Here is a 22153-nt window from a genome sequence, read left to right on the forward strand (position 1 = left end):
AGGTAGACCAGGAGGATGTCCGCAGAGTAAGACCCGCTGATGAGCTCACATACAAAACTTACCAAGTCACAGGAAGGCAAGTGCCAGCAGAGAAAAGGAACACCACAGGTGGACCCCTGGGGACAGAACACAGCAGCCACGTGGGACATGTTTAAATAAAGACAGGATGATGTCACAAAGGTGAGCAAATAAAACAAGAAGGGATGGGGAGAGAGATCTGGGGGAAGAACTTATGGAACTTCTAGAAGTGAAGGACATAATTTCAAAATCTAAAATTTAGCGAGTGGTCAACAGCTGGGTAGGGAATTCGTGGGCCAGAAGTTGCATATAACGAACGCAGCAAAGGGAGAGTGGAGGTGGATAATGGGAGTGAGAGATTAAAGACAGAGAGCACAGCATGGGAGGATCCTGTATATTGGGGTCCCACCAGTAGAACATAAAGGAAATGGAGAAAAGGCAACATTTGGAGGCATGATGGCTGCAAACTTTCTAGAAGTGGTGAAAAATAGATCCACAGAACCAGAAAACTGGAAGTATTTGAAGCGAGTCGTGTGTGATTTGACCCGAGTCGACTTCTCGACAACCACAACAGAAGCTAAAAGGCTGGAATGATCTCTGAAAAGTAACACAAGCGAATGAATGTCAACTTAGAATTAGGCCCAGCAAAAGTACTTTTCAAGAACCAAAACAGAAAGAAAAGAAAAAAACATTTGTTTTTACATTTACGGGTAACCAGAAGCTAAGAGTGCCTCCAAAGAAACTTCCCAAGGATTTGCTTCAGGAAGGAAAATAATTCCAGAAAGCCAGCCTGAGATGCAAGAAGGGATGGAGAACCTTCAGAATGGTAAATGTAGGTAATGCCAGTTCAAAAACCATCTGCATAAAAGAATAATGACTTATTTCTGATGTTAAAGAAAAACAGGTCTGAAATGTTGGACAACAAGAGTATATGCGTGTGTGTGAGCGGGGAGACCAAGGCTAAAGTGCTCGAAATATTCCTCCCATGCACTTGGGAGGAATGTGGGTGGGTAAATACTTTGTTTAACATTAGACATTGTTAATTAAATGTGCATGGTAAAAGTTAAAGGATAACAACTAAAAAAATAAATAAAATGGGAATGTATACATTTCATTTCAATAGAGAGGAAAAGGATAGGAAATAGGATAGGAAAACAAAAAGCTTTTTAAAAGGTTAAGGAAGGAGAAAAAAGAAATAGAGCAGGACTAGGGTGCCTGGCTGGCTTGGTTGGTAGAGTGTGAGACTCTCGACCTCAGGGTCATGAGTTCAAGCCCTATGTTGGGCGTGGAGCTGACTTAAAAAACAAACAAACAGCGGTTCCTTGATTGCTCAGGTGATGATCTCAGGTCAGGGGTTGTGGGATCGAGCGCTGCGTTGGACTCCAAGCTCAGCAGGGAGTCTGCTTGAAGACGTTCTCTCTCTGCCGCTCCCCGCATGTGTTCTCTCTCTCTCTCAAATAAACAAATAAATCTTCAAACAAACAAATAGTGGGACTAACAGAGAAGGATAAAGAGCTCAAGAGGGAAATGGGCAAACACCATGAACCAGCATTTCATGAATGATAAAACAGCTGTGGTCAGAAAACATGGCAAGATGCTTACACTCTCTGGGGACCAGGGACCTGGAAATGAAGACCACAATGAGATGTTACTTTCTCCCCCATATGATTGGTAAAAAGTCCGATGTCTGATGCTATTAAATGTTGGTGAAGATGGGGGTCAACAAGAGCTCTTGTTGGTAGGAGTGCAAACTGCTGGTAGGAGTGCAAATTGGTTCAAGCAGCATGGAGAGACAGTGTCATTTCTCTGTGTAGACGGCCTTGGCACACCTGTGTCCTAGTAATCTCGCCCCCAGGATTCTAAGAGGAAGCCTTCTCGCAGGTGCACTGGAGACCTGTGTAGCCCAAGGATGTTCATGACGGACGGTACCGCTTGCAGTCACAGAAATGCTGGAATAATGTAGGTGAACCTAAGACACGTGGTGCTGAGTAAAAAAATCAAGTCCCAGGGACCACGTACAGTCTGTCTGATGCTCTTTTTTATAAAGTGCAAAACCAACAAAAGTTAAGAAAATCTAGGCATGTATACCATGCTAAGAGCAAGTGAATGAAACCCAGAAAATTCAGGAAGCCTCTGGGGTGCAGAAGGGAGGGAGACAAGGAGAGGGCGTTCTGGAATTTGGATTTTATTTGAAGGCAGCAGGGGAGGGGGGTTGTTTTTAAGGAGAAGGGTGATGTATTCCACTGTGTGTGTGTGTGTGTGTGTGTGTGTGTGTGTGTGTGTGTGTGTATAAACCATGAAAGTTATGTGTAGAGGTAGGGAATTGCCACAGCCATGAATGTTCAGGCTTTCCCTTTTTTGAGCCCCATTTTCTCCCTCGTAATGATGAGAGGAAACCCTTATTATGTACCAGATGCTCGGTGCGTATAGTAGCTCGTTTCATTTTCCTAACAACCCTGTGAGCTAAGGGGTTAGCCTCATACTTGTTACATCCATGTGGAGACTGAAGCACAGAAAGGTTAAGTGACTTGCCCAAGGTCACACAGCTTCTCAGTGCTGGAACTGCGATCCAGACCAGCCTGTGCTGAACAATGAGGGGTTGGGAGTGACCCTGCTGGGCGGCAAGTCTTGTGGTGGCGGAGGCTGTCTGTGTGCGTTCATGCTGTGGTTCCACCCTGGATACTCAACAAGCCAGCCACAAATATTGCCCCAGTAGGGTCTGTCAGAGAAGCAGAGAGCAAGGATGGGGGAGTGAATCCCAGACAACCCGGGTTCTAATCCTGGCTCACCGCAGACCTTGGCAAGCCTCTTGGCCTTTCTGAGACTTCGCTTTCTCACCTGTAAAATGGGGATGGTCCTAGCTGTTACTTCCAGGGCTGGTTTGAGGGATCAGGGAGAGAAAGGTGGGAATGGCCCTGTCTACCACTGGCGTGATTAGCAATGCTTAGGTGTGGGCTGTCATTCGTCACGTGTCCACGGATGTCCTTGGCAGCTCTCTCCAGGCGGTCTCTAACAGGACTTGGCCACTGGTAGGGCCTCCCGAGTGTGAGCGGACACCTGCTCTTCACCGAGCGCACCGTCGGGTCTGCGGGCTGCGTCTAAGAAAGAACGTTTTGATGGGAGCCTCAGCCTAGGAGCCAGGAGGTGAGGGTCCAGGGTGAGAGTGAAGGTGGGCTCCCCAGCTGGCTGGCCACTACCAGTGTGGCCAAGATAGGCTCTGGGGTGGTCATTTTTTTAAAAAAGATTTTATTTATTTCTTTGACAAAGAGAGAGAGCGAGAGGACAAGCAGGGGGACAGGGAGAAGCAGGCTTCCCACGGGGCAGGGGCCTGACATACAGCTTGGTCCCAGGACCCTGAGAACATGACCTGAGCAGAAGGCAGAGGCCATGGGGTGGTCATTCTTATGGCGACCACCAGGGGTCAGGGTTGGCCCTGTCTGCCTTTCTGCCTGGTCCCTGCACCTTTGGGTGGCCTGCAGAGGGCATCCGGGGAATCTGCCTTCCTGCCAGCTGCAAGGTGGGGGCGTTGCCAGAAAGAATACATTTGAAGCCCTGACTTACTTGGCTTCGTACCTCTGTTAAAGAAAAAATTAGTAAGTCTGTCCATCCGTGCGTCTGTCTACCGTTCTTTCACCCACCTATCCTTTGTCCCTTTGTCCATTCATCCATCTGTTCATTCATCCATCTTTCTGTCTGTTCATTCATCCATTTTTCTTTTATCTTCCATTTATTCATCTATCCATTTATCTGCCCCTTCATCCAGCCATCCACCTGACCATCCAGCCATCCACCTATCCTTCAACCATTCATCTGTCTGTCCACCTGTCCATCCTAATGTCTGCTCTTCTGTCTGTCATGCTTTTATTCATCCATTTGCCCATCCATCCATCCATCCATCCATCCATCCATCCAACATCTGTCCATCTGCCCTCTGTCTATCCCACGTGCACCGAGACCCTCTGTTGAGCCAGGCCTTGCTCAGTCCTGGGGTATCCCATGAAGAGAGGAGGTGCAGTTCCTGCTCCCACCCCAAGCTTACCTTCTGGTGAGTCAGAAGATACCCCGGGCAGTGCTGAAACAGCATGATGTGCATGGACAGACTTGGGGGGTGGGCAAAATGTCGCGTTTCAGTATTAAGTTTTACATCACGTTAGACTCTAAGGCTCCATCCCCTGCACGGGCAGGACACTCCTTCATCATTCGTGGAGGAGGCCTTTGAGTCAAACGAAAATCTCAGAGGCTTATGTTGCTCCCGAAGGAAAATGGGGGAAGACCTCTGGTTCATGTTCAGCCCCTCATGGTCGCTCTCTCCCTGCCCCTCCCCAGGCGTCCTGGCTCAGGGGAAGCTTTGCTGACTTGAGGCTGCGAAGCTGCGTCTCAGAGGCACCCCAGACCTTCTGTGCAGCTGTCCCCAGCAGTGGGAGCCTCTGGGCTCAGGCGAGTCCTGGCTTTGTTCCCTCACACCAGGGGCCTGGGTTGCAGGAACACCAGCCTCTCCAGAGCCCAGAGCCTGGATCCTGTGGGCTTGGCTGCTTCCTGAGGCCAGGGGTTGCAGGGGGCAGGGCAAAGGGTTTAACCCAGCCAGGCAGGGAGGCTTCTTGTGAAAGGGGATTTCTAGCTGGGGCCTCAGTGCTGAATAGGGCGAGACAGAGGGAGGGGAGAAGTGTTTTGGACAAAGGCCTGGGCTTGAGGGGTGAAAAGGAGAGAGGGAGAGAGAGAGAGAGGCAAGTGGGTCTGGTGGGCAGGGTGGTGGTGGGAGGGACAGGAGGGAAACCAGAGGGAGGAGAAGGGGCTCGGTCACGGAGCTTGGGCAGTAGGGAGATACTGAAGGTCTTTGACAAGGAGAGTTCCTGATCCAAGTGGTGTTTCAAAAGGGTCATTTCAAAAGGGTGGAGATAGGTTGGAAAGACATCCAGGGAGGAGTAGCTCTCTCTGGTTCATCCTTGGGTGGACCCAAGGTGATGTTGGGCCTCCCCAGCCCCGGTTGTGCTGATGCAGGAACGGAGGGAGGGGCGAGGCTCTGAGAGGGGTTGCAAAGTGGACCCCCAGGGTAGGAGGCCTGACTGGACGTTGTCTGGCATTGGGAGTCATCAAAGCTGCTACGTTGGCCTTCCCATGTGCTCCCTTCTCCAGCATTGTGGAAAAGACTGGAATGGCGGGATGATAGCTGATAGGGAGCTACTCCATCCAGTCTCCTGACCTTCATGGAGACAACTCTGGGGCTCCCCAGAGGTCATGGAGCCCCCACTGCCTTCAGCAGCAACCTGATGATGTCCTTATATTGGGGTGTCTGCCCACCCTGTCTCACTCACCCCAACCCTCACTCCTGCCTCTGGTGTCATCTTCTAGATACTCTGTTGCACCCAAACCCTTGTCTCCGGTTTGCTTCTCCTCTTTTTCTTATTGATTTGTAGGAGATATTTATATATTGTTGTTAGTTCTGTTATTACAGATAGAGTCTCCCACTCTGTGACGTGTCTTTTCACTTTTGTTCCCTGTAGTCTTTGTATGAACTGTAATTCTTTAATTTAATATAATGGATTAAGCTTTTACTCTATAGTTAGTGCTTTTTGTGTTTAAGAACTGCTTCCCAGCTTCAAAGTCAGGAAGACCTCTTTCTATATTATTGTCCAGAAATTTTATAGCTTGTCACTCCCAGGTCTGTAATTCACCTGCAATGGATTTTCATGACTGGGATGTGTTAAGGTCGAATTTTGCATTTCCCCCTGTATGGATACCCAAATGTCTTAGTACCATTTACTGAAAAGTCAACTCTTTCCATGATGCTCTGAAATGCCACATCTATCATAAACCAGGCAGCCACGTATGTGTGGGACTGTGGGTGAATGCTCTAGTCTGTTTCTTCATGTCCCATTACGTTTTAGAATTTTATCTGAATTTTGCACATTTCTCGTTGGATTTATTTCTAGATACTTGATAATATTTTGACGTATTATAAATGGTAGTTGTATTCGTTACCTATTGGCCTGTAACATATCACCCCAAAACATAGTGGCTACAACAAGAAACATTTATTCACTCCAGTTTCTGTGGGTCAAGCACCTTGTTGGATGGCTCTGGCTTAAGGTCTCTTATGAGATTGCTGTTAAGTTGATGGGGCTGTGGTCCCGTCTGAAGCCTTGACTTGTGGAGGGGACCCACAGGGCTGCCTCGGGACATGGCAGCTGGCTTCCCCAGGGTTGGTCATCTGAAAGCACCCAAAATGGAATCTAAAGTCTTTTAATAACCTGATATCAGAAGTGACATCTCATGATTTCTGCCATATTCTATTCATTAGAAGTGAGTTACCAAATATAGCCCACAGAAGCGGAGGGGATGACATAAAGTCTTGACTACTAGGAAGTGCAGATCATTTAGGGCCATCTGACAGTGAGTAGGTCTTATTATAGTGATCTTTTAAAAATTTTGATTTTCAGGGCACCTGGCTGGCTCAGTTGATGGAGCGTGTGACTCTTGATCTCAGGGTCATAAGTTCAAACCCTACGCTGGATGCAAAGATTACTTAAAAATAAAATTAAATTAAAAATTTTCTTTTTTTTTTTTTTAAGAGTTTATGTATGTATTTTTAGAGAGAGAGCGAGCAGAAGAAGGGGCAGAGGGAGAGAGAAAATCTTAAGCAGGCTCCACGCTCAGCCTGGAGCCCTAAGCAGGGCTTGATCTCATGACCCCCAGATCATGACCTGAGCCAAAATCAAGAGTCGGACGCTTAACCAACTGAGCCACCCAGGCGGTCCCAAAATTTTGATTTTCTAATTGTGGCTGCTATATGGTATTGCATAATGATTTTTCATATTATTTTTTTGTATCCAGCAAACTTACTAAACATTCTTATTAATTCTAATAGCGTATCTGTAGATTTTTTTTATCGTTTTATAAATGAAATCTATTCTTTTCTTTCTAATCCTTATATGTTTTATTTCTTTTCCTTTTCTTACTGCACAGGTTAGGTTTTAAAGAACAATATCAGAGAGCTGCAGTGACAGTGGGCTTCCTTATCTAGCTACTAATGTCAAAGGGAAAGTATTTTTACAGTTTCACCTTCAAGTCTAACATGTGCTGTTAAATCTTTATCAGATTTAGTGAGTTCATTTCTATTTCTGGTTTGCTAAGGTGTTTTTTTTTCTTATTGTATCATTAATGAATATTGAATTTTGTCAAGCATTTCTTTTGCATATATTGCAATGATCATTAGAATTTTTGCCTTCGATCTATTAATGTCATGAATTATGTTATTTTTTTCCTAACGTTAAATCTACCTTGTATTGGTTAAATCTAACTTGATCATAATACACCCTTTTATATGTTACTGGATTTAGGGCTTTTGCTTTTTGTTTTGAAAGAGAGAGTGTTTGCATGCAAGCGGGGTAGGGGTGGAGGGGCACAGGGCAGGCAGAGAGGGAGAGAATCTTAAGCAGGCTCCATGCTCAGCCCGGAGTCTGACAAAAGGTTCGATCTCTCGACCCTGAGATCATGACCTGAGCGGAAATCAAGAGTCTGACACTTAACTGACTGAGCCACCCAGGCGCTCCTGGATTTAATTTGCTAATATTTTGTTTAGGATTTTTGCATCCACGTTCTTGAGAGAGAGTAGCCTATAATTTTCTTTCTCAGACTGCCTGGTGGGGTTTTGGTGTTAAGATTATCCTAGCCTCATAAAATGAGTTTGAGTCTTCATAAGAGTTTGGGCCAACTTGGAATTATTTTTTTTTTCCAGAATGTTTCATAGAATTTGCCAGTGAAGCTTTCCGGTGATGAGTTTACCCTGTGGGAGCATTTTCACCATAGATACAAGTTATACAATGTATAGGATCGTTCGAGATTTCTATATCTATTTAAGTCTGTTTAGGTAAGCAACGTTTTCCCAGGACTTTTATATATTGATGTCCAGCTTAATTACACTGGGGTCAGGGGTACATCATCTGAATGATTTAAGGTCTTGGAAATCCACTGAGATTTGCTTTATGGCCTAGAATATGAGCCATGATAATCCACGTTCTCGACGTGCTTGAAGTAGGCGTTTTGTAATTGCCGTGTGCAGAGTTCTGTTTATGTTCATTAAATCTGCTGTACTAACTGAGTTACTCAAATCTTCAGAATCTTTATCTCCTTTCGCTATCAAACTGGAAAATGTGTCTGCTGCCCATGCAACAGATAGGTGCTGCGAAATCCTACTTTCTCCGCCCTTCCTCAGGGAGGTGGGAAGCGGAAGCCTGATGCCCCAGCTCCCGGCGCATCTATCAGTGACCTCTCCCATGTCTCCTGTCCCCCAAACATCTGCCCTGAGGACCTCCTGCCTCCTTTTCCATGGAGAGTTCATGCAATGGGGGCAGTGCGGAGGGCTGGTTAGGAGCACGGACTCTGAAGCCAGGCTGGCCTGTGGAAATCCTCCCCCCGCCAGGGGTTATGCGACCTCAGGCAAGTCACTGAACCTTTCCATGCCTTTGTTTGCAGATCTGCAGGATGGGGATGCCCATAATGGTAACTGCTCATGGAGCTGATAGGAGAAGAGACAAGTGAGTAATTGCAACGCCCTCAAGAATGGCCTGGTACACAGGAAGCACTATAAAATCTGCTTTAAAACATAGGATGATAAAAACGGTCTCATGTAGGGCAGCTGAAATCACGGACACAGTATTACTGCTGCTCCTGCTGTTTATCGAGTGCAACTCCGTCATCGACTAGATGAGAAACAGGGGCCCAGAGAGGGCAGAGATTCGGCCACGCGCGGCCACTGGCTCCCCGACCTGGAAAGCAGCAGCACTCCGGGCTCTAGCCCAGCTCTGCCACCAGTGATGGGTTGTGTGACTGTGGCCCCGTCTGAGTTCTCTCTGGGCCTCAGTTTCCCTGTTGGTGAACCCAGAGGAAGGGCCAGGCATCCGTCCCCTGGCCCCCAGCTCCATGTGACCGGTGAGGGACATTATGCCGAAGCCCCCGTGCCAGGAGGGATGTTAGGACCAAGCCCTGGCACTGGGAGGTTTGGGGGTGCCTGTTGCTGAAGTCCCTCGAGGATCTGCAAGGGCTAGGGATGTGGGAATGAGGGTTGAACTGTCTTCTTGGAATCCAAGGCTTGAGAACTCGCAGCCTCAAACCAGTGGCTATCACACCTACGCCCTTTGAGAAGGTGTTACCCAAGGACTAGCTCGTAAGCATCTTCCCACGGGGGAGGGAAGGGCAGCGGTGACAACTCAGGGGAGAATGTGCTGCAGGCCTCTGGCTGGGGGGCCTCAGGCAGGCAGGCCTTCCTCCCTGGGCCTCTGACACCTGCTCCGCCTAGACTTGCCTGAGCCGAGGCAGGTCACCTGGGTTCTGGCCTTGCACTCCACGCCTCCCGTCCGTCCCTGCCCTTCTCTGGGCCTCAGTCCCCCGTGAAAGAAATGGGATGGGGGAGAGTGTGGGTAAAGGCTCCACCCGACCTGCCCATCAGGCACGTGTGACTGTCCCTCCCAGCGCGTGGCCCTTATCTCCACCTGCCCCCACCACAGGGGAAAACCAGCGCGAGCACAGGGACCGCTGCCCAGCCACTCTCCTGTCTGACCTCTCCCAGTGCAAGTGCTCCTCTCCTGTGCGTGGAGAGCAAACCCCCGCCCATGGCAGGGCTGGTAGGATTACCAGGGCCTGGTATTGCCTCCGTGCTCCGTAATGCAGAAAGTAATGCCCAGCCCCCCACTGCCCCCCCTGCCCCCGGCGGGCCTCAGGGGCTGGAATCAGCTCTCAGGCCTTTGCAGGCCCCAGGCCTCCACCCCGGAGGGAACCAGAACTCAGAAGCAGCCTTGGCTGAGGTTCCAGAGCAGATGCCGGAGTTCCCCTCCTGGAGCCCCCCCCCCATATCCTGCTGGGCCTCCAGGCCAACCCCCAAATTAGTTATCATTTCGTTAGGGCCACCAGTCTGCAGGCAGCTAATTGCTCCCATTAGCAAAACAGGAAGACCTTAATGAGCAATTAATTAATAAAACTGATGACTTCCAGAGCCACTTCTCTCAACAGGGACTGATTTTATTAACCACTTAGTCACTCGCACAAAGGCTGATATCTGCGCATTTGCACCCTCCGAGATCCTGGGCAGGAAATAGAAGGTAGCCGGCTCTCATTTACAGACAGTCAGTGCTGTGCCAAGTGGCTGCGACTGGCTCATCCCGCCCCTCCAGTGAAGTACTATTACTATGCTCTTTCTGCCCTTGACAAATCTGAGGCTCAGCCAGGCTCTTCTCTTCCCTGAGGTCACAGAACTAAGTACGAATGGATCCCGGTGGGTCTGCCTCCAAAGGTATTTTCCCCTTGAGTGGCCCCTCAAATACCAATTCCCTTTCATGGATGGAAGGCTCCAGAACCTGTGAGCGAAGGGGTTGTTGCCTGACTCCCTCACGGCCTGGCAGGAAAGACCTGAGTTTGGACTCAGGTCTGTTCTCTCTCTGGAAGCAACTCTATTACTTTAGAGATGAAGGAAGCCCTCAGGCCCTCAGACACACTGAGGCGGGCTTGTCCCCTCCAGCCGCACTCCTGCCCCTCAAGCCACCAGCCCCAGTCTTCAAGTTCCAGATCTTTCCTCTGCTGCTCACTACCTCTTTCTCGTCTGTGGTTCTCCCCACGAGGCAATGTTAATGTAGTTTTAGAAGGCTTAGGAAGATTAATGTTTAATTTTAGTTTCATGCATAGTCTTTATTTTATTTTTTTAAAGATTTTATTTTTAAGTCTCTACGCCCAACATGGGGCTCAAACTTACAACCCCGAGATCAAGAGTTGCCTGCTTTACTGACTGAGACAGTCAGGCGTCCCAAGCTTCATGCACAGCCTTCAATTATGGCATGTGACTCTGGTCATTTGACACAGGGATATTGTGCCTTCTTTTAAAACGTACCATTTTGAATTACATTTAAAAAAACTATAGCTCTAAAGGAAAGTATTAGGTAAATATTTGGCAGATTTGACTTCTAGATTTGGAAAAAAAAAAAAAGCAAAACAGTGAGAATGAACGTGCCTGCCTGAAGTTGGGGAGACCGGATCTGGGTTACCCGCTCTCTTCTTAACCAGACAGGTCCAGGGAGGGGTTTGTCAGCCCCAAGAGAGAAGTCCTTTCCCAGAGGGGAAGTTGGCCTTCCTCCTGAGCCAACAGGCTCATGCTGTAGCTGGTTATTTATTTCTCTGAATGTTATCAATGTGCTACATGCACACAGTTTACAATCATGGTTGCCTGGGGGGGGGGGATGGAGGGAAGGTTGACCACCAAGAGGACATGGAGGAACTTTCTGGAAAGATGAAGATGCTTTATATCTTGATTGGGATGTTTGTTACACGAGTGTACACATTTGTCATCAACCTGTACACTTAAAATGTGAAAAATGCATTGTAATAAAGCTGTTTTGAAAAACAAAACCAAAGCCACAGATATTCATTTATGTCAGGAACCACCCATATTTGTTGCCACGTCTGAGTTCTGAGATCTGTACTTTGCTGCACTGTGGTGTATGCTGGTTCCCACTCAGCTATCATTTTAGCGGCTCCCAAAGCCAACATTTGTCAAGTTCCGCCATGTGCCGGTCACAGCAAGGGTGCTTACAATGTCAGAGAGTTACATTTGGCAAAGGGATATCACAAGTCCGCCAGAAAACTATGGGTTAATTAATAAATGGTGTTGGGACAACTGGCCTTCCATTTAGAAGGAAACAAAATTAGATCCCTACCTCATACCACACACACACACACACACACACACACACACACACACGAACAGTCCAGATGGATTAAAGATGGATGGATTAAATGTTAAACAAAACCTATAAGAGCATTAAAGGAAAATAGAGGATTTTTTTTTATAAATCCAGAAAAAGCCAAGATATGAAAGCCAGAGATCATAAAAGAATGCTACATTTGACTATATAATAATGGGAAACTTTCTATGACCAAGGACACCAAGAATTTAGCTAAAAGGCATGCAGTAGACCACCAGAAAATATTGCCTCCAATGTAATAAAGAATTAAGGATTTTAATAGGAAAAGAGGCCCTATAAATCAGTAAGAAAGTGACAAAAAGCCTGATTAAAAATGGGTAAAGGACGTGAACATTTGTTTCACACAAGAAGAGATATGAATGGATAATGAAGTTTGAAAACGTGTTTGGTTTCCTTCACAATTACAGATAGAGATGTTAAGACAATAATGTCACCCCTCTCTAGATAAGCAAAAGTTAAAAAAAAAACATTAATTTGGGTAAGGGAAAATGGGCACTTTCCTCCAGTATTAGTGGGAACCTAAATTGGTACTACTTTTTTTTTTAGAGATTTTTTTAAAATTTTTATTTATTTGAGAGAGAGAGAGAGTGAAGGAGTGAAAGCAAGAGGTGGGGGAGGGGGGGAGAGGGAGAAGCAGAACCCCGGCTGAGCAGGGAGCCCAACACAGGGCTCAGTCCCAGGACCCTGGGGTCGTGACCTGAGCTGAAGGCAGATGCTTAACCGACTGAGCCACCCAGGCGCCCCTTAAGGTACTATTTAAAGTATGGCTACTACAGTTTATCAGTACCTATAAAAGTTCGAACTGCATAGACTCAATGCAATTCAACCCAGCAATGTCTCTCTTAGAAATCTATCCATCGGCAACAGCCTCCTGTGTACTCCAAAATGTGCGTTAATTCCTGCAAAGTGTATGGTACTAAAAATTGGAAACTGCCTCCATTTCCTTCAAAAGGAGGTTCTGGAAAAGGAAATTTTCTATTCCATGCAAGAGAATTCTTGCAGCAATTCGAAAGAATGCACTAGAACTCTATGTCCTGATCTGGAATGATATCCATTATATCTTGGCAAGAGAAAAGAAAGCAAGTTGCAAACACGGTATATAGCGTAATAATCACGTTTTTGTGAAACAATGGCATATATGAGTTGCAGGTATATAAAGTGATAATGGCTCAAAAAATGGAGTGCTTGCTGTACATGCCAGCAGCATGGGGTTAGTATCACTGCTGTTCTGTAGAAGAGGCACAGAGTGGTTAAGCCACTCATCCAAAGTGGCACAGCTAGTCTATCGCAGAGCGGGGACTGGAACCCCAGTAGCCCAACTCTGCAACTGGAGCATTTGATTTTAAAAGCCCCAAATAGTTCCGCTAGCACTGGTGACCTCCCGAAACAACAGTGGACAGGCTGAGTCACTTTTAATAAATACTTATAATACATAAACATTAAAAAACATGAGCTGGTAAAAAAAAAAAAAAAGCACCTTATCTAAAGGCCCAGCTTCCTGCCGACGCCCTCCTCCGAGGCAACCACGCGAACAGTTCTAGTTCATGTGGTCGTTGCTTCCAGAGCAATAAATAACGTGCTTACACAGCTATTTTTTGACTTATTAACTGTGGGTATTATCTATTGACTTCTGCAAGCACTGGAAAAAAGTAAAATGAGCTTATCTTTTTTTTCTTTCTCTTCCTGTTATGAGGCCGTGGCTACTGCGGCTCTGGGGTGGACCCCGGGGTGGGCGCCTCGGCCCACTGATGCCAAGTCGGGGCCCTGTTGAGGCTCAGAGTGGAAAAAGGACTTACTTGTCCTGGGTCACTTCAAGTTGGTGATGGAGAGCTATTGGACCCCTGGTCTGTGCATCTCCAGGGCCCGGCTGTTTCTGTGATGCCCTGTGGGCCCCCCGTGGGTGACCGTGGTGCACTCCTGGCCTTCTCACTCGGGGTGGAGTGGCCCTGGCTGAGTGCCCACAGGAGGCCCCCTGGGGTGTCCCGCTCAGAGGCGGGCGGGTGTGTTTACGGAATAGCAGGTGCGGCCTGCTGGGGTTTGGCGAGCGGAGGGTTTCATTCTCTACCACTGAGAGGCCTAGACTTTGACCCTTTGGGGACTCTGCCTTCCAGATCACTGCCCCCATGTACCCGACACCACAGGCAGAACCAGTGACTGAGGCTGGTGGAGGGTTGGCTCCTGATACCCAAGACCCTTAGAAGAAAAGCAGCACCCTCGTGTTCCTTGACGCTGAAGTCACCTGGTTGGAGAGGCTTGAAAAAAATAACCAGTACTGGGCACCACCCCAAGCCAATTAAATCAGAAAACTTGTCAGGAGACCTTGGGTCTAGAATGGAGAGGAGCCCAGAGAGGGCAGTGATTTGCCAGAGGTCACACAGCAACCATGGGATAAATACACAAGAGTCCAGCTCTAAAGACCTCTTTAGCCTGGAGAGAAGCAGGCTGAGTGGGGGCAGTGAGGAAATTCAGGGCTGGGGCAGCTTCGTAGCTGTGGGGACAGAAGGGGAGGGGCCGCCCTGCTGAAAGAGGCAGGATCTGTGTGCTGTGGGGATCGCCTTCCCAGCAGGGCCTGGCAGGACAAAGACGGGAGGGGGAGGAGGGCACAGCCATGAAGGGGGCCACGTGGACCACGCTCCGTTCTCTGGCTGAGCCAGGCCACAGGTCCCTCTGTCCTCAGCAGGGATGTGGGGAGAGGGGTGAAGGGGGGGTGGGAGAAGGGTCCCTTCCAGGGATGCAGGCACAGGTGGGCTTCTACAGGGCAGGGGTGAAGAGTCAGGGGCAGGGCTGTGGGGGGAGGCCATGGAGGAGGCAGTGGGGTGTCGGGCCTGGCACCCCCAGACCCTGCCTTCTGATTGCCAGCAGATGGGGGTTTCACGTGAGCAAACACAGCCATTGGGGAACCAGAAGCCTAGGGACCAGGCAGATGGCAAGTGGGGAGTGGGGCTGGGCTGGCACAAGGGGCCTCTCCCACAGTGGGGAGGGGCTGGCTGGGCCTCAAGCCCTCCAGGCTTACCCTCCTCCCGGCTGGTCCTCATGCCTCACTGGGGGTTCCTTGAGGCCCTCGGGGAGCCCTACAGATTCTGGGGTCAGGCCTGGGCTGCTGGGGAGAGGGGCCAAGGGTGCAAGAGGAGCTTGGGACACACAATTCCTGACCCCTGCCCGGTGCCAGCCTGCCCCTCAAGCCCCACACTCTCCCTGGTCCCTGGGGGCTCGGCCTGAGCTATAGAACCCTCTGGAGCTGCCCTGCCCTCAGAGCCTGCTGGGTCTGGGCTCAGCGCTTGGCACCCACCTTCGTTCTCGCGAGGCAGGAGGTCCTGATGTGTCCACTTGAGAGACGGGGACGCTGAGGCGCGGGAGGCTTACCCATGGGGAGCTGCTTGTCTTCGGGGCTCCAGAGTCTGCGATCTGGCCCACCCTGCTCTCTGGGCCCCCTCAGTGGGGAGGGGGCTCCGTGCCGGGTGCCAGAGAGCGTGTGCCCTGGTCTCGAGCCCCAGCCCTGCCGCTGCCGAGCCCACGCTGTGCTAGGTGCCAGGACCCACAGAGATGGCAAGGCCGGTCTGCCTGGGGAGAATCCTGGCTTTGTTCCTCTCTGGGAGGTGTGAGCGGGGGCGCCTGCCTCAGTGTCCTCAACTGGTAAAGTGGGTGACAGTAGTGTCCCCGTGGGGGGGCTGTTGTAAACACAAAGGAGTGATTGTAGTAAAGCGTTTAGAGCAGTGCTGGCCCCTGCACGCTAGCCTTTGTCGTAAGGTCTCCACGTCGGGCAGATGGAGGCCCTTGGTCCCGGCCACACTCAGCAGCAAGGGAAATCAGGCGATGATATTCTGAGGAGCTAAGGGTCCCGCTAAAACCTGAGGCTCTATTCCTCTAGAAGGGACACGTGGCTGTTGGCCAATGCCCCAAATGTCTGCCCTGGAATCTAGAGGTTGTCCGCTGGAGGCCCATAGGTGGTGTCTGTCAGGTTTTGATTGATTCTCAAAGGGCTTTAAAGCCATGTGAATTCATTCTCAACTTTTAACCGCTTAGATTTTCACATAAAAGTCAGATTTCTGGCTTCTCTTCAAACACCGGAGAATCAGGTTACAAGGGGCCAAAGCCCTCCAAGCGACAGTTGGTTGGCGTCGAGCGTCACCCCCAAGACGGCCCGTGCTCGCCCTGCCCCATTTCCTACCTGCGCACGCTGCCGGCCTGGCCCCCGTGGGCACTGCGTGTGTGAGTCCTGCCACCAGCTGCCGCAGACAAGGAAGCTGAGGCCCGCAGAAAGGAGATACTTGCCCAGGGTCACCCAGCGAGCCTGGATAGAGTTGGGACCCCGCTCCGGCCTGCAAACTCAGTTTCGGGGTGCTTTTTGCCACGCCGGCCCCCTGAGGCTCAGCCAGCTGTCCCTGTGCTCGGCGGGGAGCGTGGCTCAGTGCTTACATTGGCTGGCGCTGGAGCCTGGCAGGCCTGCTTCAAATCTTGGCCCTGCTACTTTTCAGGGCAAGTAACCTTTGCGCTCTGAGCCCTTTATTTTGTTTTGTCTTGACTCTGAGATGGGATAATAACAGTCCACATCCTATAGTCATGGAGGGTCAGAGGGAGGTCGGGGTCATTGGCCTCTGACAGTGAGCACTTCCCTCACCTACTGTGCACAGGACCTACTTACCATGGATGCGGGAGCTCAGACAAGTGGAAAAGCACGTTTGGGAGGGCGTGGCTGTCCCTTCTGTGTAATAGGACAGACTCCCCCACCCCACCCCCGGGGCCATGACAGCCCCAAGTGGGAAGAGATTCTGCACTGGCTGTGAAAGAGGACCTGCGTCGTGCCCATGCTGGGCTGCCCCTGCAAACATGGACACCCTCTCTGACTTAGGAGCTGCGCCTGCGTGCCTCCTATTCCCTCCAGTGGAGCTGCCTTCTCAGGTTTTGGGTCTGACGTGGGTTGGATAACTTCAGAGGCACCAGGGGCTTCTGTCAGCTGTTCTCAACACACGCCTCCAGGAGGGGCATGCTCTGGAGCCAACCACCACGTCCGGAGAGCAGCCCCCACCGTGCCCTCTGCCACAGCCCAACGTTTGGTTTCGGGCTCTATTTATATACATCTATGTACATAGATACCTAGGGTTTTAGTTTTGTTTTGCTTTTATTGTGCAAACTACATTAGAGCCGTGATAATGGAAAAATCTCTAAAATTGAAAGAAACACCCACAATCCCAGCAGCGAGCTTTGCTCCCCGGCATCGTGGCTTACGTGCAGGCCACGTGCCAGATGCCGCCTCCTGTGGTTACTCTCACTGAAGCTGCGCGACCACCCCAGCAGGGAGGAACAGGCTACAGATGGGGAAACCAAGGCACGGAGCTGGTAGATCATCTCCCCAAGGTCCCATGGCTAGTGTGTGATAGAGCGAAGATTTGAGCCTGCTCCAGGGTCCCACGCTTACCCACTCACTCCTCAGAGTTGCTTCTCCTTTTCCCACATCCCTGCCACCTTTAGACTTGACCTAGAAACACAAGAACGACAGCATCGTTCACTCCGCACAGAGCACTTCTGAGTCACCCGGGGACCGGCCTGCCTCAGAACAGACAGATTAGCCCTGAGACAGGTGCCTCTCTGAAGTTATCCCGATAAACTCCTGAGACAGCAGACAAGTAAGTCACTTTCGCTTTCTGCTTATTTTCACCGAGTTTAGCATGAAAAGCACTCTTATTTTGGTCGTGGCCATGTGACCACGAGGTAAGAGTGGCCAACTGTCTCCGATTGTCCCGGGGGACGCAGAGCTTTTAGTGCAAAAGCAGGGGCTATTTGCTGCCCCAGGCAAATGGGGACCGTGGGACACCCTAGGGGGACAGAGCTGGCTGTGCTTTCTGAGCCATTTCCAGGTCCTGGGCCCTTGCACTGTGTCCTCTCTTGGCTGGTCAGGTGGCGCAGCCCTGTGAACTTAGCTTGTCACTGAGTATTCTTTCCTCAGGAGCCCCGCTCCTGTGGGAGGAGACCAGGCTTCGGGGATGGAGACGACAGGAGCTAACCCAAACTTTCCTGACCTCTCCCTCCTCTGAGCCTGCAGGGAAGTCAGCCAGGAAATTGGGACAGGGCTGAGGGCCGCGGCCAGGACCTCTGATGTGTGGGAGCCTCTGGTTCTGGTGTAGCAGAAGGACCACAGCGGGGTGAGCTGTGGGACACCCTGTCCCCAGTCCACGGTCAACGCTCGCATCCCGAAGCTGGCCACGTGCGAGTACGGACACCCTGGAGACCTGCAAATGCTACCCATCGGGCCTACTGACTACTGTTTTGTTGGTGGTCTAGCGAGACTCCAGGCTGTGGCGGAGAAAACGGTCACGAGGCACGCTTGTTGTGGTGTGCCGTGTCTGTGGTCACTGCGTCATAAATAGCACGAAAGACTGAAAGCCTTTACCCCCCTCAGCAGAGCATTCAAAAGCCAGGATCTGAGTCAGCAAGGACTCCAGGGCTTGAAGGCTATTGTCCAGTTCTGCAGAAAGTCACTCACGTCCTTGATGCATAAGCGAGGCTCTCATGTGTCTTGGTCATTTCACTTTTGTCTGACTCGGCAGCATCAAGGAAAAGATTGGCGTTCGTGTCCGAACAATACTCAGAGAACCAGTTGTTACCACGTGAGGAGCTCAACACTGGAGAGGGTGGAAGGCCAGCTCTGGACCCAAGGCTGCAGAGGGCTGATGGGTAGATGGACAGACAGACGGCCTGATGGACAGACGGATGCCTACCTTCCAGCTCTGTGGGTGGACCAGAGTCCCAGATGGGGTAGGGGCCACCCTACACTCTGCCCCAGGGTACTTCTGCAGGGTTCCTGCTTGGTGCCCGGTACCTCTCTCTCTATCAGGAGCCTGTGGTGCAAGCAGCTGAATTCCTGACCAAGCCTGGCCTGGGGTGCAGGGAGGCAGCTTGACCCAGCCTTGACCTAATTAGCTACTCTTCTTGAAATGTATATTGACCTTCATCCCCCTGTGTAAATCCACCCATGGCATCCCACTGGCCGGGGCTGGAGACTGCACCTCCATCCCTGTGTTCACAGTGCTGCTCTCTGGCCTCATCTCTCTTGTCCCCCTGCTCCAGCCACACTCACCGACTGCCTGTTTCCCCAACGCTCTGAGCTCACTCCCCTCTCCATGCCTTTGCCTGTGCTGTTCCTTGTGCCCCAGGCCCACTCTTTCCAAGGCTGGCTCCTCTTTATCCATCAGGACCTTGTTACAAATGTCACCCCCTCCAAGAAGCCTTCCTTGATTACCTGGCTAAAGCAGGTTCCCTGTTGCATGCCATCTTTGCCCTTTGGTTTTTTGGTTTGCTTTCTTCATCGTCCTTACATTATATGTCATTATTTGTCTTCACATTTATTGAATTACTTAATTAATTACTTCATTGACTTTTTTTTTTCTCTCTCTCATTCCATCAAACCATAAGCTCTATGAAGGCAGGAGTGTTGTCTATCTCCTGTCCACAAAAGCCCGTGTGAGGCCTGGCACTTAGTGAGCACTTAGAAAACATTGAAAGAATGACTCAAATACATTTACTGAGGCGCTGCACAACATAGAGCTAGATCACGGTCCAGCAGAGCTGTGGGTTCAAATCCTGGCTCTGGCACTAATTGGCAATGTGCTCTAGGATGGGCCACTAAATCTCCTTGGGCCTCAGTCTCTCTTCTATAAAAACAGTACCTCCTTCACGGGATTGTTACAGGGATTAAATGAGTCAACCCTTCAGTTTTTAGAAAGGGCCTGGCACACACACCGCAAGAGCTGGATGTTAGTGTCGTGTAGGTAAAATGCAGGGCTTTCAAGGTTCAGAGGCTGCCTTCCCATGGGAAAGGATGGGATAACTCCAAGAGGGCTTCCTGGAAGAGGGGACATTTGAAATGGGCCTTTGTGTGTGGGGGGGTGAAATTTCTCTAGGCAGAGATGGGGGTAGGGAAGTCAGGAGAGAAGAGGGACACCTGGTCCCAGGAAGAGTCCCATGGGCTGGCTTGCTCTGGGGCTAGGGTGAGATGCTCTTAATGCTTCTCGCAGAGATAGGCCCAGCACAAGCTGTGCTCTTCTCAGCCCACAGCCTCCCTGCCCACATGGCCTTGACATTTCAGGTGTACCCATTTCCTGTGTTTGGTTTGTATACAGCAAGGGCTGACTCTGAGGAAATATGGGGAGGCCTGGTGGAAAATGACCCAGAAGGAGATGACTCAGTTGCCCCAGTAGCAACCCCAAGTAGACCCGAGTCAATTTGACATGGGGCAGCTCTGGAGAGGCCCCGCCGGGCTGCACCAGGACCGGTCTCATGTCACGGAAGCTAAGGATGTGGCCTGATGCCATCGAGTCACACGGGCTTGCATGAATTGCTCTGACTCTCCGGGTTGCCCTCAGTCTCCTCAGCTGTAAAATGGGGCAGATACTCCTCGGAGTTGCTGGGATGGTGAAATGAGTCTTGGTGGGCAGAGTGCATTTCGGAGTGGTTTCTGCCCTGGTTCCTCATGTCGTTCATTTGAAAACACAGTAGGATGGGTCCTTTTATTACCCCCATTTCACAGACGGGGAACGCTGAGGCTCAGAGAAGGGTCCTGGCCTACTCTGCACCACACAGCCGGGGAGTGGCAGACCCAGGACTGATCTCCAGACAGGGTACAGGTGGACGAGCAGATGCAGGCTGAACCTGGGAGGGGAGAGAGACCACAGGATGCCGCGGGTGGAGAAGGAACTCACCAGGGGAAGCAGGGGAACACGGCTGGCTATCTCTTCACTCCTTCTCTGAAGAGGGGGAGCCCGTCCCAGCACAGTGAGGCGTGTTTTCCTCTAAATATCAGGTTAGTGAACAAAAACATGAAGTAGCTCAAAACGGCTCTTGTGAATTAACCTGTGAGTGGAAAATGATTTTAAAGGCCACTTAGTCTTCCCCAGGGATGTGGCGGGGGTTTCTCTGTGACACCCCAGCTGAGCTCCTCCTTGGATCCCCCCCGAGATGGGGAGCTCACTTCTTGACTTTGTGGGCAGCACTCGCTCTGAGAGGGAGTGTGGAGGCTGAGCCTGTGGTCCGGCGGGAGACAGCAAGAGAGCGGCAGCCAGCGGGAGAGAGCAAGAGAGCAGCAGCGAGAGGTCAGAGCCAGGGGCCCTTAATGCCCCTCCACACTTCCCTCCTATCCAGAAGGAGTCAGCATTTCCTGAGGCTCCCCACTGGGCAAAGGGAGGCTGCTCTTACCGGGGACAGATAAAGAGACCCAGTCCTGGATCAGACCACCTGGGTATGACCTCAGATGTGTTACCCAACAGTCCCCACCGCACCTCCCACATTTACCTGTAAAACCTGCATTAGAAAGTGTCCCCTATCTCATAGGGTGGAGTGAGGAGAACTGGATGGGGGAGGGGGGCTCCTGGAGACCAAGCCCCCAGCCCTGCAAGCGCTCCACAGATACTTTGCTGGCAGGGCACTTTGCTGACCCCATCCCTTTCCCTCTGGAAGGCAAGCAGGCCAAAGGCAGATGTCCCTGTTGGAGAGATGACCTCAGGCACAGAGAGGTTAAGCAGGGCCCAGAGCATCAGGGAATGAGGGTGGAGCCAAGGCTCCAGTCCCAGCGCCCCCCCCCCCATAGTGCTCAGTGATCCTATCACTGCCAGGGGCCCTGAGGGCAGAAGGGGGTAGGGGGAATGCAGCATGGGTGTGGGGAGCACAGGAGTCATGACTCCCCGGTGTCCTTATCAGGGTGGGTAGCATCTTGGGTCATGGGGGCAGCTCTCAGGGCCCTGGGGAAACCCTGGGGCTTTAAGAGTCAGGCTGTCTTCCTGCAGGCCTGTTTGCCTCTCTGGGGTCACCTGTGCTCAGCCCATGGGGATGGAGGGGGCCCACAGCTTCCTGCAGAGCTGAGCAGGCATGCATGCCCGTGGGCGGAGCAGAGGAGTGAGTATAGCACTTGGCAATTTGCTAGGGGAACGGGGGTTGGGGATGATCTGGGGCCTAGTAACCCTAGTAGGTCTGAGCTGTGGCCAATAGATAGGGCCCTCCCTTGGGACTGGAGTTTTCCAACACATCTCTAGACCCGGCTCCACCCCATTCTCTTGCTGTCCATCTGTCCATCCATCCTTCCTTTACCTCCCTCCTCTCATGTCCACCTTGACTCTTTCCTTCAGCTCTGCCCACCTCCTCCTTGTTCCTTAGGCACACCAAGTGCCCACCCACCGCTGGGCCTTGGCATGTGCTGTCCCTACCACCTGGAATGCCCTCACTCCAAACATTGTGCAGTCTGCCTCCTTTGCCACATGCAGCCTGTGCTCAGAGAGAATGGAAACCAAGCCCTTTCTTCCATCTCTTTCCCCTCCGCTTGCTTCACTTTACTCCATAGTTCTTACCACTGGATATAGTTCATATTTATTGGCTTATTAATTATTTATCTATCTCCCCCT

The 22153-nt window shown here is 50.9% G+C and overlaps 1 long non-coding RNA gene across 1 annotated transcript; it reads left to right on the plus strand.

The window, feature by feature from the left end:
- The first annotated feature begins 233 nt into the window (after positions 1 to 233).
- On the plus strand, positions 234 to 11220 carry LOC109489414. The gene is made up of 3 exons (XR_002142410.2): positions 234 to 850; positions 7754 to 7885; positions 8491 to 11220. It is a non-coding gene; the product is annotated as an uncharacterized LOC109489414 (long non-coding RNA).
- The last annotated feature ends 10933 nt before the right edge of the window (positions 11221 to 22153 follow it).

This window comes from Ailuropoda melanoleuca, chromosome 12, assembly GCF_002007445.2.
Source record: "Ailuropoda melanoleuca isolate Jingjing chromosome 12, ASM200744v2, whole genome shotgun sequence".
In the NCBI taxonomy this organism is placed as follows: Eukaryota; Metazoa; Chordata; class Mammalia; order Carnivora; family Ursidae; genus Ailuropoda; species Ailuropoda melanoleuca.